Source organism: Rattus norvegicus, chromosome 2 (genome assembly GCF_021556685.1).
Source record: "Rattus norvegicus strain SHRSP/BbbUtx chromosome 2, alternate assembly SHRSP_T2T, whole genome shotgun sequence".
NCBI classification, from domain to species: Eukaryota; Metazoa; Chordata; class Mammalia; order Rodentia; family Muridae; genus Rattus; species Rattus norvegicus.
In genome coordinates this window covers 85,200,191-85,216,525 of record NC_141535.1, presented here as the reverse complement: position 1 = coordinate 85,216,525, position 16,335 = coordinate 85,200,191, and the positions used below count along the sequence as shown (strand labels likewise).

At 39.6% G+C, this 16,335-nt stretch overlaps 1 protein-coding gene across 2 annotated transcripts in view; it reads right to left on the bottom strand.

Annotated features, from left to right (window-relative positions):
- The window catches only part of Sema5a (semaphorin 5A), a 437,483-nt gene that overhangs the window by 267,586 nt on the left and 153,562 nt on the right, over positions 1 to 16,335 (bottom strand).

Sequence of the window (16,335 nt, the reverse complement as noted above, 5' to 3'; positions counted from 1 at the left end):
TTTGTTGCCTGGTGAATAGTGTTTTGGAAAAGTCCTACCACTAACTTTTAAGTTTGTAATGTGTGAAGACATGTGATAAAGACATGTGACATTAGAAAACACAAACAGCTGACCTTGATACTAGGTGATGCTTCAGAGTTCTCTCTCTCTCTCTCTCTCTCTCTCTCTCTCTCTCTGTGTGTGTGTGTGTGTGTGTGTGTGTGTATGTGTATCGATGTGTGTATTTATTGGTATGTGTCTGTTGCTATGTATGTGGATGAGTGTGTATATGTATACAGTATAATAGTGTGTGTATAGTGTGGGTATGTGTGTACTAGTATGTGGGGGGGGGGAGTTATGGGTGTGGGTGTATGTGTAGGTATGTGTCTGAAAACTCTGCTAATTAAGGTTGAAATCCACCATGACCAGATAGCCTCCGGGCTCAGTGCAATTTGGAAGACTCCCTTCATTGACAGGGTTTCTCCTTCACTGACCTTGTCTAGGGAATTCTAACCCCCCACACATTTGCCTTTACCTGAGGAATGCCAGGTAGCCTCAATTAGATTACAGGATCAATTTTCTTTCTCTTGATAAGGACCAGCACCTGAGATTCCTGAAATGCCTCTCCATTCTAATGAGGCATTCCAAGTACCTTAAGCCCTGAGACAATGACCTTTGCCCATCCTGGATGTCCCTACCTTCAGTCCCCCCAAAACTTTATAAACCTTGAATCACCCTAAGTCAAGTTGCTCCTACAGATTGCTCTTCCAGGTGTGGTCACTCACAGTCCTTACTCAGGGCTTCTGAACCCCACCCCCACCTCCTCTGCTCCCACTGCCACTGCTCCACTCCCACTGTGGACTGTATCAACTGAAGATCTATGAGAGTGGAGAGACCCATGGGTGTGTAGTGTATGTATATAGTATAGATTTTGTGTGTGTGGGTTTGTCGTGTGTTTATTAGTGGTGTGTGTGTGTGTGTGTGTGTGTGTGTGTGTGTGTGTGTGTGCTGGCTGGTTTTGTGTGTCAACTTGACACAAACTGGAGTTATCACAGAGAAAGGAGCCTCCCTGGAGGAAATGCCTCCATGAGATCCAGCTATAAGGCATTTTCTCTATTAGTGATCAAGGATAGGAGGGCCCATTGTGGGTGGTGGCATCCCTGGGCTGGTAGTCCTGGTTTCTATAAGAAAGCAAGCTGAACAAGCCAGGGGAAGCAAGCCAGTAAGCAGAATTCTTCCATGGCTTCTGCATCCTCTCTTGCCTCCAAGTTCATACCCTTTGGTGTTCCTACCCTTTGAGTTCCAGTCCTTTGGTGATGAACAGCAATGTGGGAAGTGTAAGCTGAATAAACCCTTTCCTCCCCAACTTGCTTCTTCGTCATGATGCTTGGTGCAGGAATAGAAACCCTGACTGAGACAGGGTGTGTATGGGTATGTGTGAGTAAATGAACTAAATCTGAGACAATCCAAGTTTAAGCCCTTCTAGGTCACACCCCTCTTAAGTAAGGGTGATTAATCGCTATGATTGTTATTGGGGCTTTCCTAGTAAGTCTGTCTTGGCCTGCTTATGCAAATAGAGTAGACATGTACTAACTCAGTCACTCTTTATCATCTGTAAGACCCTATTTCATTAGGCTAGAGTCTGCCTTTTACCAATAATCTGATTAATGTTATGGCTCACAATTCTTATCAATCATTCCAATGACATTATTAATTTATAGATTATATCTATCTACAAAACCTGTGGCCAAGTGTGCTTCAAACAGAGCACAAATAGAGCAACTACCAGGTAGAATAAAAGGATAAGGCTAGAAACTATGACTCTTTCAAGACTGTGAACAAAACATGCTATAAAATAAGGCAGACTTATACAAATAACTGGAACCCAAGCTCTTAGCTTTAGAAGAAGAGAGAGTCCTTTGGGAGTGAATGGAGGGTGCCCCTGCCACTTATTGGGACCAAGGACAGGCTTACACAGGGGTCAGATTTGAGTTTAATATTGAATTATAAAGCCTATTTCAACAGATAAGGATTTCTGGAAAGTTGTTCCCCATCAAGAGGAGAAAATGAGAGGACATTGGTGGAGTGGGTAAGCAGGTGCAAGATGGCCGTAAGTATATTCTGGTATGTTTTGTTGTTCTTGGTACAAAAAGAGCAGAGGAAGAGCATGAGTATAGGTTATGGTATGGAAAGTAAATTGTGGTAAGGTGTGAGGTCTTATCTGTTAGCCAGTCTGGACAGGAAATTGTAGACAGAACTACAGAACAGTGAATAAGTTGATTTAAATTTATAACAATTGTTCAAAAATATATAAAGAAAAGAAACTGTGGGATTATACTTTGTCAATATGATCAAAAAGCAGAGGCAAACAGTAGCTAAAAGTATGCCTGGTCAAAATGGCTACAGATGTCAACTTGTCATCTGTTCCATCAGGACAGGGGGCCTCTGTCCTGTGAGTTTGAGCTGCTTTATAGCATCCTGCTTAGCAAGCCACGCAACAGTAGTCACAATTTCTAATTACCAAGCCGGGCCCTACAGCATGTTGGCTACTTCCTGCCATCCAGTACACATTCCTTGGAAACAGGAACCAGTTCAAAAGTCAGATTCCCTGTGTTTGTCTCAGGATAGAGACCAGGTAAGTGGTTTGAGTACTGGAATCCATAAAACCTAGTTTTTCAGCAACCATTGCTAAGATTAAACCTGGAACACACTGAGGGTCTTCAGCATGTGTCACAAGCAAAGAATGATATACCAGCTGAGCCCTTTTCAAATCCCTGAACACCAGTATATAAAATATGTTAGAAATGTCTATTATTCTAATCTTCTAGATTATGGAAGAGACAAATAGACTCAAGGTGATATAAATATAAGGATATGACTGCTGCTATTCATTTATATAGTAATCACAGATGGTCTCATATAATGAAAATATAATTATTTGGTATTGTACATGTTAGGGTTAAGAAGCTGAATGGATACTTTAGATAAACTCCAGGTTAGGTGATAAGGACAAAAATCAGAATTAGCACATAAAACCTGGAAATGTCTAAATGATAAATGAGGTCAATCTTCATCAAGAGGAGGCATGATAGTCAAGCTGCCAAAAGCAATCACCCAACAGGTAGTATCTAGAGGTTCCATGGAGCAAGAAAAAAAAAACAAACAACAACAAAACACAACAAAGAAAACAAACAAACAAACAACAAAAAAACAAAATGTGGATCAAGAGAAGAGAAACAAAGTATAGCCCTCGTATGTTAGACGGCCAAAGAAAATGTAGTAAAATAAGTTCACACTCAGAGGCTGTGAATTTTTTGGACTGAGAAAGCAATCTTGCAATCAAACACATACTATGCAGTGGTTACTCGGACAGTATACTATTGAGGGCATTTAAGAGCGATCAGGTAGTTTATACAAGAGGGATTGCTTACACTGAGTGGGCTGCTAGAGAAGCCCCTGCAGCCTCCTCAGCTCCCTTCCTTCATGCTCCTATGCATGTCACTTTGCCCTAGTGTGCATGCCACAGTGGATGAAACAACAGAGAGAGCCTCATCCATCACTGCCCCTTGATTTCAGACATCTAGCCCCCAGCAAAAATAATTATTTTCTTGGAGAAGTCACCCAATTTCTCAGATTATTTTATAAGGAAGGAAAAAGAACTGAGGCACGGTTCAGTCTTGCTTCTGAAAGAGTTGAGTGTGGAGAAGAGATTAAAGATTTAAGAGGGGAAGGGAAAGTTGGTTCCTGCCTGGCATTTGAGCACTTGGGAAGCTTGGGCAAAAGATTAAAAGGTCAACGCCAGCATGGACTGCATAATAAAACACTCTCAAATAAATAAATAAATATTTATTAGAGAAGTGGTATATGAACGAAGAGTCAGAAACATTTGAAATGGGAAGCTATTATAATAAAGAAATTAGTTAATGAAGGGAGAAAAGTTTTCATCCTTTAAAAAAATGGATATTTTAAAATTATAATATTTATAAGACATATTATGTATAAGATTTATGTCATATATAAAGAGTATGTATAATATATATGACATTATAATAGATTATAAGATTTAGAAATAGAGGAATACATCAAGCTGGTAGTATATCTAATGTAACAGTTTCTAAATTTTTTTAGTCAAATAAATAAGAATTTTTGCAGCTAAATTAGTGATGATCAGGACTTTAGGCACTAGAAAATGTGAGGGAACTAAATTTTAGAATTGATAAAAGTAGGTTGGGATTTAGCTCAGTGGTAGACCACTTGCCTAGCAAGCGCAAGGCTCTGGGTTCAGTCCTCAGCTCCAGGGGGGAAAAATTGATAAAAGTAACTACATCTGAATGTTTCTTGTTCACTATTGTTTACTGAATATCACCCCCCACACACATATGCACACACACACACACAAACACACACACACACACACACACACACACACACACACACACACACACACACACACGGCTCCATGCACGTATAAATATGTAAAGGAGCCAAGCAACACAGTGCAGAGGAGACAAGCCTAGAGCATGGGCAAGCAGCAGTGGGGGCTAAGAGTACCAGAGCAGATAGAAGGTTAAGGTCCTCAGTAATGTAAAAGAGTCTAGAAGCTATCATTGAATGAAATGCTCAGGCAGAGCAAGAATCAAACGAAGGAGCTACAAACCAAAGCAGTAAGGAAAGAGCTTCCAGGAGAGGAAGAGGTAAAGAGAATGGTGGAGTGGGGGTGGGAATGGCCATCTGTCCCACAGCTGATAATCCTTCAGACACATAAAACTGTAATATATATAGGTTCATAGCTACTAAATTTTCTTGAGTTAAAATATTAAAAGTATGTTTTTCCCCATTAAAGAACAGTCTAGAACCCTGCTGTGAAACAGCCCATCTTCCTTTTTCCTCCTGCTGTGAGACTGGAGCCATCAACTATCATCAATTAATGAATCTTTAAATACGCATGACTGAGGGAGTGTTCCCTGGGAACTCCAGGGAAGTAAGAATCCTAACTGAAGATTTTCACCTCTCAAAATCCAATCCCCAGACACAGAAGCCCAGTTCTGTAGCAGACCACTGGCTGTGCCCCTTCCCTTTCACCCCTCACCTCTAGCATATCACACAGATTGATCTTTTCCTCCAGCCTTCCCTTCCCCCATTCCTCCCCTTATCCCAGCCTCCATCAACAGCAGACATTCCCTGGGTACCCTCTGGCCATACAGGCCAGGAAAGAGGGTAGCCTAATTGCAGATTTTTATATCCCCTTCCCCTCCTCCAAAACCAATCTTCAGTCAACACATGATTTGGGAGGTGGGGTGGGGGTGGCACTGTTTTGTTTTGTTTTGTCTTTCAGTGGAACCTCTGCTTTGAACTCTCCTTCCTGTCTGATTCCATCTCCAGGGGATCACACAAATCTTCTCCTTCAACCTTTCTCCCCACTGATTCCTTTGTCTCAGCCCCAAATTCCAGAAAAAAGTCTCCCTGGGAACCCTCCAGCCAAGTCTGCTGTAGAAGCAAGTAGGTCCATGAAACAGGCAGGTAACTTACAGATCTTTCTCTCTCAGTGCCTCCATATTCCTATCCCATCTCCTAATCCCATTACTAGCTCAGTAGCAGACAGCATGCTGTGGCCTCTCCTCTCCCTCTGCCTTCATTCCCAGAGAACTAAGCAAATCCTGGTGGAATATCCCTACTTCCTCCCTCATGTGGACCCCATTCTAGGCCATTTCCATTCTTAAGGATCAACTCCCAACTCACAGCACCTTCCTAATAATCAGAGAGGGCAACAGAAACTAAAAAGCAACATGCCCACCAAATAAATAGAAGACCAATACAAGTACCTAGAAATACAATCATTACAAACCCAGAAGCCTAGACACCAATGTAAAAACAATCAATAGACAGGACTAAATGTTCCCACTAGAGCCCAGCAACCCTACTACGGTAGGCTCTTAGAAAGGCAACAGAACTGAAGCCCAAGAAAAGGACCTTAAAAGGGTCTTTATGAATACGATAGAGACCCTCAAAGAGGAAATGAATGAATCCATTAAAGAAATCTACGAAAACAAAAAGAGTGCAAGGAAATGACTAAAACGGTTAAAAACCCAAAAGGGGAAATATAATCAATAAAGAAAACCCAAAGTGAGGGGAATCTAGAAATAAAAAATCTAGGACCTGGAACAAGAGTCTCAGAGGCAAACCTCCACAACAGAATATACGAGATGGAAGAGAGAATCCCAGGCATTGAAGATAAGATAAAAAAAAAAATAGATACCTCGTCCAAAGAAAAATTTAAATCTAAAAAACTCCAGACACAAAACATCCAGGAAATAAGGGTTACTATAAAAAGGCTACATCTATGAATAATAGGAAAAGTGGAAGGAGAAGAAGCCTGGAACAAAGGCACAGAAAGCGTTTACAACAAAATCATTGCAAAAAAAAATTCCCTAAACTAAAGGAGATATGCTAAACCAGAAAAAAAAATTCTTCATGGCAGATGACAATCAAAACACCAAATATAAAAATCAAAGAAGAAATATTAAAGGCTTCAAGAGAAAAAAAAACAAATAGCATATGGAGGCTAGCATACTAGAATAAGGCGTAACTTCTCAATGGTGACTCTAAAAGCCAGAAGGGCCTATATGGAGTTCTATAAACTCTAAGACCATAGATGCCAGCCCAACTACTATAGCCAGCAAAATTTCCAATCACAAGATATACAGAAAGACATTCCAAGATAAAACCAAATTCAAATAGAATCTATCTGCAAACCCAGCTCTACAGAGGCACTAGAGGAAACTTTAACCTGAAGAAATAAACCATATGAAAGAGTGGGGGGGGGGACAACAATAAAAACCATAATGAATAATAATCCCATACCTATAAACAAAAAGGAGTAGAAAATATTATGGTAACAAAAATAATAGGAACCAACAAACAATGGCTATTATTCGTAACTCTCTGGGAAAATGGACCTAGCAACCAAACCAGTGTAGCCATTTTAATATCTGAACAAACAAACTTCAAAACAAAACTAATCCACACAGATAGGGGAGGATGCAACATACTCATCAGAGGAAAAACCCACCAATAAGACAATGAAATTCTTAACATCTATGTATCATGCATAAGTGCACCAGGGTCATAAAAGAAACACTACTACAAATTAAATTACACACTGATTCTCACACACTGAGGAGACTTCAATAACCTCATTGTACCAATAAACAGGTCATCCAGATAAAAAGGAAACAAAAATGCCAAAGCCAACTGATTTCTAAACCAAATGGAATGAACATATATTTACAGAGCACTTTGGCCAAACACAACAGAATATACCTTCTTCTCCACACTTCAACAAACTTTTTCCAAAGGTGACCACTTACTTAGACACAAAGCAAGTCTGAACAGATACAAGAAAATTGGAATGACACCTTGCACTCTATCTGATTACCATGCATTAAAGTTGAATAAGCACAATAAACGAACCAACAGAAAGTCTACAAACTCATGAAACAACTCAGGACTGAATGAAAAGTAGGTTAAGAAAGAGAGTAAATCATTTCTAGAATTGAATTAAAATGAAAACAAAACATACAAGTATACAGTGCTAAGTGCATCCAAAAAAAAATTGGAGAGATCTCATGCTTGGAACATAACAGCATATCTGAAAGATCTAGAAAAAGGAAAGATGACACCTAAAAGGACAATAAACAATCAAACTCAAGCATTAAATAAATAAAATTGAAATAAACAAAAACTATACATGGGATCCACAAAACAAAGACTTGGCTCTGAAAATCAGTAAGATTGACAAATCCTTAGCTAAATTTACTAAAAGAGAGAAGAAACAAATTAACAAAATTAGATATGAAGCAGAGGAGGGGGGTGTCTAACAACAAACATCTAGAGAATCCAGAAAATCATAAGGCCATACTATAAAAACCTGTATGTCACCAAACTGAAAAAATATTAAAACAATGGATAAATTTTTTGAGACATGCTACCTGTCAAAGTTCAGTCAAGATCAAATAATTAATTTAAACAGACCATAATCCCTAGTAAAACACAAGCAATGATTATATTTCCTAACCAATAAAAGTCCGAGGCCAGATTATTTTAGCATGGTATTTTAACAGACTTTCAAAGAAGGGTTAATACCAATACTCCTCAAATTACTTAACAAAACAGAAACAGACGGAATATTATCAAGTTCATTTATTGAGGTTATAGTTACCCAGATATCTAAACCACAAAAGGATCTAGTAAAGAAAGATTTACAGACCATTTTCCTTTATGATCATAGATACAAAAATGCACAATAAAATACTTGCAAACCAGATCTAAGAACACATTAAAAAAGATCATCCATCACTATCAAGTAGGATTCAAAGAAACAGGGATGGTTCAATATACGTAAATCAATGCATGTAAATCTTCCTTTAAAGATAATGAAACACAAAAATGACGTGATATCTCATTAGATGCAGAAATGCCTTTGACAAAATCCAACACCTGTTCATAATAAAAGTCCTGAAGAGATTGGAGATACCTCAACAAAATAAAGAGTAGTTTAGAAGATCATTGTCACCATTAACTTAAATGGAGAGAAACTAAAGCAATTACTAAAATCAGGAAAAAGACATTTTGGTGTCAATTAGGTCAACGTTATAACCTGATTTCTCATATATTAGGTTCAGTTATATGGTTAACTACAATGTCTACTCTCTACACACCTACTCAATATAGTACTTGAAGTCTTAAACCACTTCGACCAACAAGACAACTGAGTGAGACCAAGAACATAAAACTAGAAGGGAAGTTTCAAAGTACAATAATTTGCAGATGATATGATAGTATACATAAGTGATTCTGAAAATTCTACCAGGAAACTTCCTACCACTAATAAATACTTTCAGAAACGTAGCAGGATGCAAATTTTCCTCAGAAAAATCTGTAGCCTTCTATGCACAAATGACAAATGAACTAAGGTAGGAATCATGGATAAAATGCCTTTTCTCAATAGACTCAAAAATATAAAATACATTGGGGGTAATTTAACCAAGCAAGTACAAGTTTTGCTATATCATAAAAATTTAACATTTTTACTAAGATATCAGAGGATGAAAAGATCTCCCATGCTTATGGATTGGCAGAATTAACTAACTGGCAGAATTTATATAAATTGCTATCCTACCAAAAGCAATCTATAGATTCAGTGAAATTCCCTTCAAAATCATAGCATAATTCTTTAGAGACCTTGAAAGGACAATTTTCAGCTATAGTAATAAAACAAAATGGTCCTAAAAACAAAAATAGATATGTTGATCAATGGAATCAAATTAAAGACCAAGATATAAATCCACACACCTCTTTTTTGTTACAGAAACCAGAAATACACACTGGAAAAAAGACAGCATCACCAAGAAATGATACTCGTCAAACTGAATGGCTGCATGTAAGAATCTGAATTCTTAACACCCTGAACAAAATTCAACTATAAATGGACCAAAGATTTCAACATAATACCAAATTACTGAACCCAATGTAATTAAACAGAGGGAATACCCATGAACTCATGGACACAGAAGTTTTTCTGAACAGAACATCATTAGCACAGGAACTAAGATCAATAGTTAATGAGTGGATTCTCATGAAACCGAGAAGCTTCCTCACAGCAAAGGACATCATTGTTTGGAAAAAGACAAGTTACAGAATGAAAAAGTGTTTTTACCAATTACACACAGATATAGGGCTAATACCCAAAACATATAAAGAATTCAAAAACAACTGAACATCAAGAAAACATATCCTAATTTTCAAATAGGTTACAGATCTAAACAGTGACTAAAAGATGAAACTGAAATAGCCAAGAAGTATTTAAAGTAATGTTCATCTTTAGTTATCAGAGAAATGCAAATCAAAACATCTTGGAGATTTTGTCTTACACTGGCTAAAATGGCCAAGATCAACAAGGCAAGTGACAGCTCATGAAGGCAGGAATGTGGCATAAGAAGACATTCATGCATTGCTGGAGGGAACAAAAATGCATACAACCACTCCTGAAATCAGTGTTGCAATTCCTAAGAAAGATAGGAATCAATCCTCCTCATGATCCATCTATACCACTCTTGGGCATATAGCCAAAGGATGCTTCATCCTACTTCAGAGACACTTGCTCAACTATGTTCATTGTTGCTATATTCATAACAGCCAGAAACTGGAAACAACAAAGATGTCTCTAAATGGATAAATGAATTTTTAAAAGTGGTACATTTACACAATGGAATATTACTCCATCTTCAGAAAATGAAATCATGAAATTCACAGGTAAATAAATGGAACTAGGACCCTCATCCTAAATGAGGTAACCCAGATACAGAAAGACAAATATGGTATATATTTGCTTATATTGGATGTTAGCTGTTAAGACAAAGATAAGCATGTTACAGTCTGTAAAATCTTAGAGGTCAGATATAGAGTAGGTAACTGGGAAGAAGGACACATCTGCCTAGAAAGAAGAAATAGAACAGATAGTGATGGATGGACAAGAAGTATTACCTGGGCCAGGAGGATCAAATGGGAAGGAGGGGGAAAGAGAGGGATGAAGGAGGGAATACAAAGAGGGACCACGAAAACTCCACGAAAACTAAGGGCCACTTGATAGGGATATGGAGACCTAATGTAGTAGAAGCCAATTGCATTCTGAATTAAATTGCCACATAATGGGGACACAGCCACAGTTGGACATACCTCTTCATCAAATGAAGCTTCAGAAACAAGAATGGGCTACAAATAATTGAGTTGCTCCCCAAAGTGGTCCCATAGAAACATACAAACAACCCGGCCTTTTGTCAAGTCTGTAAGTTGCTCTTCACAAGCTGAGAGCAAACCCTGTTTCTGAAAATAACACCTACACAACTCACTGAACACAGAGAAGTCAAGCCAGTTCCTGTCTAGAGCTCCACGCCTACAGGCTAATGTACTTGAGACCAGGAAGTACTCTACTCGCCGTTAAAGAAAAAGAAACATAAATGCCAACATAGCTACTAACCCTCCGATCTACAATGGTCTCCTACTTGTACAACATGCTAGTGCAATGGTAGCAAGAAGCTTGACATGCTGCTCTACTCATCGAATGGTACTTTGCTCAACTCTCATCAGAGAAGCTTCCTCCTGCAGGGAACAAGTGCAGAGATAGATCCACAGCCAAACAATATGCAGTCTATGAGACCTAGAAACGCTCAGCCCTAAACAAGATGTCTCCATTGAACCTGTCCCCTCTGACTTCAGGGAACTATGAAGAAGAGGCAGAGAGAGTGTAAGAAACGGAGGGGTTGGAGACTGAAAAAAGACCCTTTAAAGCAGCAAGATGAATGTACATGTGAACTCACAGAAGCTAAGGCAGTCTTGACAGGGCCTTCATGGGATTCCTGAATGTGCGAAGCAGTAAGTTTCTGCATCTGTATCTATTTCTTGTGCCTTTTCTTGGGCTCCCGTCCTTTGGTTTGTTTTCTCCTATTTTGATTTTATTTTCCACTTTGTATGTTATTATCATCCCTTAGAAGCTTGCTTGTTTTCTAGCCAGATACAAAAAGAGGGTCAATATGGGTGGGAGGAGGGAAAGGTAGAAAGGAACTGGGAAGCATAAAGAGAAGAGTAAACATGGTAAGAATATATCGTATGTGAAAAATCTATTATCAATAAAAGAAAAAACAGAGAGATTGCTTAGATATGGCTTGGTTCTGTTAAGACCAAGGATGTATGGTAGCTTCTCTAGAAGGGTTGCATAGAGCTGTCTCAGCTCTATACAAAAACAAACCCAATTAAGCAATTGATAAATCAAGAAGAGATGCCAAGTGGTCCGAACCCCAATCCATCCTAGCTTCCTGATAGGTGTGACGCCAGCATTTATATCCATGCCTATCACCCAAAACAGTATCGCCACTGAACTCTCAGAGAGCAAACTTCACACAGTACTGCCCTGACTTTACCTCCAAAATAGAGTTCATTTCATGAGATGAATGATGACAGCTGGTCAGTTTATCAGGATTAAGCCAACAGAGAATATAGTTAACTATCAGATTAGTCAGGTACCTGTTACTGACTGGGACAAAATAGCTGCAATAATATTCACACATAAGGAAAGACTGTTTTGGCTCATGTTTTCAGTGGTTTTGAGTCTGATCACTCAGCTCTCCTGCTTTCAGTCTATCACATCAGCACACCTCATGAGCTGGTGACAGAGAGGATCTGTGACTCCATGGAAGTCAAGACAAAGAGCTCTCAAGGACCAATAACCTTAAGCGGCATAAACCAGCACTTAAATTCCTTCTACTAGGTCCCACTTCCTGAAGATTCTACTATTCTCCAATACTGTCATAGGAAGAGGACCATGCCTTGTGAACATGGCTCATGGGGACAGTCACTATCTGACCAATATCAAGTGAAGCAGGCCATGAATATCTACCACACCTACTGGCATCCTTTGTTTACAATGAATCTTAACTGTGCTACTCTGAGCCTTAAAATCTTTGTCTCCTGGATGAAAGGAAGAGAGCAACAGTTCAAGCAGCCACATTGTTAGGGACTTGGGGAGGGAGCTAGACACCATGGAGATGGGAGCTAAATGGTACATGGACTCTGGGATGACCCGATGAGATCACATGCTTGCTAGAGGAAACCTCCAAAAGCACTTTCAATAAGGTACTCCTCAGGGTTGAGTTTTCAGAATACAGTGCTACCTTTTTTTTCTAGAATAAATTGCTACACATTGTCTCTTGTGGTAAAGCAACAATGATATTTACAGTCTTCAAGTAGAAGCTTGAGTTTTCTGAGCATTCATCATAGAGAGGCTGCTCTTCAGAGCTGGGTAGGCTCAACATTGAGTAGCAGGTAAGTCCTTCTCCTTAGGTGTGGGCTCTCCTGCCCCTACAATTGGAGTTCTATCTGTTGCAGAGTACTTAGTTGCAACTGATGTTGCAACCAGGTGATTCTTAGTTCAGCACTGCTAGGCGCATTAACCAACGTCACATGCCTCTATGGGTCTTTGTCAACCAAAACAAACAAACAAGCAAGTAACAAATGAACAAGCAAACAAATACCATTTCCAGGCATTGCCAAAAGAGGCACCTTGCTGAAAGACCCTCATTTCCGTTTGTCAACATCTTTCTCTCCTTAGAACTCAAGCTATCATCCTTATACAAAATATACTTGTATACATCTTCTGTTTGCGTGTGTGTTGCATCATTTCTGTCAGTAAAACTGAAAGTCACAGTAATTATAACTCTTTGCTGCATTTTTAAGAACTTTGTTTTGAAAGCCTTTTTAAAGAGTCAATGTCACTAATGTTTTTTTCCCTCTGAAACCATCCTACCAGAATATTAAATATATATTAAGTGACTTAATAAAAAATGGCTTTGTTGTGATGGTGATGTTTTACAGAAGGCAAATCTGGACTGTGACATCTATGCGTTTTGGAGAATTTACTTCGAAATCCCTGAAGCTTTCCTTTAGTTTCCTTATGTGGGAGGATTGCTCTATAAGCTGGATCTAAATAAGCACAGCTCTGTATAGAAGTGTTTGTGCGATAAATAACATTTCCGAATCTCACCCACACTTCAGCTGAATAGACGTGGGGACAGAAAAATAACTGTTCCTTTTAGAAAATAAAAATGCTGTCAGATCAAAATGGAATCAAAAGAATGAAAGCTTCCATGGGGCGCTTTCCTTAGGGAGTAGTATCTAACCAGTTATTAATAAAAACAGATCCAGCACAAGCTTAATGTACATCCTTTCAGAGGAGGCCGAGGGGCTCCTAAGCTGTATTGTAAAATTAGACATATTCAGATGCTCTGGAAGGATTCAGAAACACAAAGCCTTCTTTGCCTCGTTCCTTACACGGTGGCATCCATGGTTGCCCTGGTGGGAGGACAAGAAAGTCAAGAGAGGGAGCTAATCCAGAAAGGGGATCTCAGCAAGGACTCAAAGCCATGCCCCAAATTCGCCTGAAATACAGCAATTCTGCCACCAGAAAGATGAAACAGAGGCAAGAAGTTCTGGCTGTACCAGTGCCACCTAATTGCGAACTACAGATCCTGTCACCTCAGAAGCACAAAGAAGCAGACATAAAAAGTGGGACAGAGAGAGAGCTCTGCTGAAGCGGCGGTATCTCAATCAGTCATTCCAGCCCTTGGCACTGTTCAAGGGGATTGGGTGAAGCGCCCATCATGCACCATCCAAACCTGTCCCCAGACCATGCTCCACATCCGGCTTGCACCTGATGTCATGGAACAAGCCTGCCCTATCCCAAACGCTTTGAATTTCTCTCCTGCTTCTTTGTACCCTTCAATGGATTCTGCACCTTTTACCAACAACCAAGTCCCTGAAAACTGCATCTCAACCAGGCATCCAGAAAAGCCTCCCAGATCCCACCCTCTCTGGAGCAACTCACAGGAAACATTGCATACTCCTTTGTATGTTGCTGATGCCAGGGTTCTCACCTCAGCTCAAGGTATCCATGGGTCAAGGAGGAAACAGTTTTCTATTTCCAGATATAGCAAGTACCTGCTTCAGCCAGCCTGGCAGCTCTGGCCTAGAACCTCATCATAACAACTCAGTGGCCAGCACTTAACTACTGTTCATCAAAGGTTTATCTGGACAGTCTCATAATGGTTTATGTGCCTACCTTTCTATTTCTTTTTATCACAAGCTATGGTTTGGACTCACTGGATGCCAAGGTCATGAGCTCCTGCATACGGAATCGGCTGCACCAACGAGTGAGAAGAGACAGAGCTAATCTTTAGTTATCAGTTGTGACTCAGCCATCGCTTGCCACTGATAGAGTCACACTATGAGTCTGCTTGACCCCTTGGTCCTCATGAGACAATGATTAGTTACTCCCAGAAGTGGGGTGGTCAAAGGAGATCTCAAAAACATCCACCTATCCTCTCCCTTTGCAGCTGACGATGCCAGACCTTAACCACATTTCATAACATATGTGAGGTCAAATGTGAGTACCAAGTCAGGTCAAAGCAGGACCGGCAAGTCCCTGGCTTTGTGCTGATTGAGTTGTCCTTTGTGTTTGAGTCTGTAAAGCTATATACTTAGAACCAAGAGATTCGACCGACTGAATCACTTCAGTCATGTCTGCAGAGGAAATACTAGGAGGCGAACCACAGGCTCAGACAGGAGAGGTACTCTCAGGGCAATGCTAATCCAGGCAGCAAAGTTAAAAGTTGGCATTCCTTAGTGCTGCACGCCAGGGCTGGGGCGAGGGTGGAAAGGACTCAGTACTCCCAGGCAGGGTTTACGATTGTCAAACAGGTACAAATTTATTTCTTCTGTTTCCTATTCATCTTTTTTAGCAGAGATTATTTGTGTGCGCATTTGGTAAGTATAAAACGAAAGTTCAAAACTAGATCCGCCAAGGAGGGATTCCTTTGAATAGAAACAAAGACAGAAGCTGTGCTTTTTTAGGCAGGATTGAAATGAAAGTTCAGAGCAGCAGGGAAAAATGAGCTAGGAAACTCACAGCCTTTCATGCTCAGCACAGGCAAGAAGGTACCAGGTACCAAGTGAGTGCCTGCTTTCTCTTTGTCGCTGTATCAGATATTCTAGATAATCAGCAAAAGGAAGAAGAAGAAGAAGAAGAAGAAGAAGAAGAAGAAGAAGAAGAAGAAGAAGAAGAAGAAGAAGAAGAAGAAGAAGAAGAAGAAGAAGAAGAAGAAGAAGAGGAGGAGGAGAAGAAGAGGAGGGGGAGGAGGAGGGGGAGGAAGAGGAAGAGGAAGAGGAAGAGGAAGAGGAAGAGGAAGAGGAAGAGGAGGAGTTGGTAAGACCATAAAACTAAGTTAACCCAGTGTTGTTCCACCCAATAGATATCCTAACGTGTATCCAAAATCATGACTAGACACTATTGCCAGAGAAATAAATGGAGATTAGAACTTCCAAGTGCTTTATTGACCTGAAAGGGGAAATCGGGATAGCCATTAGACATTAAACCTTCAATTTTTATGTACATTAAAAAATATCAAAACCTTTCCATTGTTTTAATATATGCACCCAAACTGTCAAAGTTCAGCCAAAAGCAATTCTCCATACATGATTAGTGAAATGATTTTAAGAATATGTTAACAAAAACACTTATCAGACTTATGTGGAGAAAGACAACAGGCAGCCACCCCTCAGCTATTGAATAAGAACAGACTATTACCCAGAGAGTTCCCCCATATATGAACTCTGATGAGAAGGAATTTTATGGCTATATAAAATGACCTTATAGTAAAAAAAATGGGGAAAAGAAAACATTAAACTATTTTATACATTTCAATAATAGTTCAGCTCCAGTGACCTTATTTTATACCTCTCTTCAAACGG